This window comes from Alligator sinensis, unplaced genomic scaffold (genome assembly GCF_000455745.1).
Source record: "Alligator sinensis unplaced genomic scaffold, ASM45574v1 scaffold195_2, whole genome shotgun sequence".
In the NCBI taxonomy this organism is placed as follows: Eukaryota; Metazoa; Chordata; order Crocodylia; family Alligatoridae; genus Alligator; species Alligator sinensis.
Window position 1 is genome coordinate 1,173,547 of NW_005842253.1, and position 1,001 is coordinate 1,174,547.

The 1,001-nt window shown below is 39.5% G+C and overlaps 1 protein-coding gene across 6 annotated transcripts in view; it reads right to left on the bottom strand.

The window, feature by feature from the left end:
• Positions 1–1,001, bottom strand: part of PWWP2B (PWWP domain containing 2B) — a 38,278-nt gene that overhangs the window by 20,933 nt on the left and 16,344 nt on the right. The gene's annotated exons all lie outside the window — the stretch shown is intronic.

Consider the following 1,001-nt stretch of genomic DNA (forward strand, 5'->3'; position numbering starts at 1 on the left):
TAAGTCAAAACAAGAAACCAGGAACACTGGAGTTAATTTTTAATGAGATGCACCAGTAGGTAAAAAACATACACATGGAAAAAAAAAAGAGAGAAAGTGGCATATGTATGTAAATTCTGTCTCAGATCAGTAACATGGATTAGTAGATATATTTGTCATGCAATGAAGATGCAAACAATACATCAACCATACCTTCTCATCCAGAGAAGCCAGATGTAAGTCACCTCCTTGTGCATACAGCATTATGCTGTGACACACACAGCAGATGCTGATAACTGTCAATAACTACTGTTATATAATAAACCAAATGGCTTCAGCAGACAGAACAGAAAGAGGAGTCTAAAAGGGTCACTCAAAATGGAAAAAGTTGAAGACGTTCTATTAAAGCTTCTCTGCTATTCTATATGCATTTCTGGCTATTTCCTAAGAAAGATGAAGGATGTTGTCTGTTGTTATGGTTCAAGAAATGAGGGTTCTGGGTTTCAGGCCATCTTCACCCTAGTATTCACTTGAGCTTTAACTCGAGGTTTGCCCCCGCCAGATTCCTGCCTACATACAAAAAGACTCTCGGTTGAGTAAAATGCTGCGGCAAGGTCAAGTTAGCTGGCTTTTCAGGGAAGGGAACTGAAGCGCCAGTGTTCCCAAATGCTCAAATTCATTCAGCAGAAATGCACAATTACAACAACCTATAAGCTGCTACTCAAAAATCACACCGTGGCTATTCACTCAGCCTACTCTAGCTTGAGCAGACTAGCTCAGGTTGAGGTTTGTCCTCAGTGCAAATAGTCAGTCACCTTTGGATAAATAGTGATGCAAGAACCACCCAGTGCTTCTTAATAGTATAGTTTTTTAGAGACATCACCACACAGTAAGTCTCCATTTTTTTTACCCTTGCATAATTCTGAGTACAATGCAAGTTTTTTTTTTTGTTTTACAAGTTTATCACCTTAGTCCCAATACCCAAAGTCCTGCATCTAGCAATACCATCACCATTTTGGGGG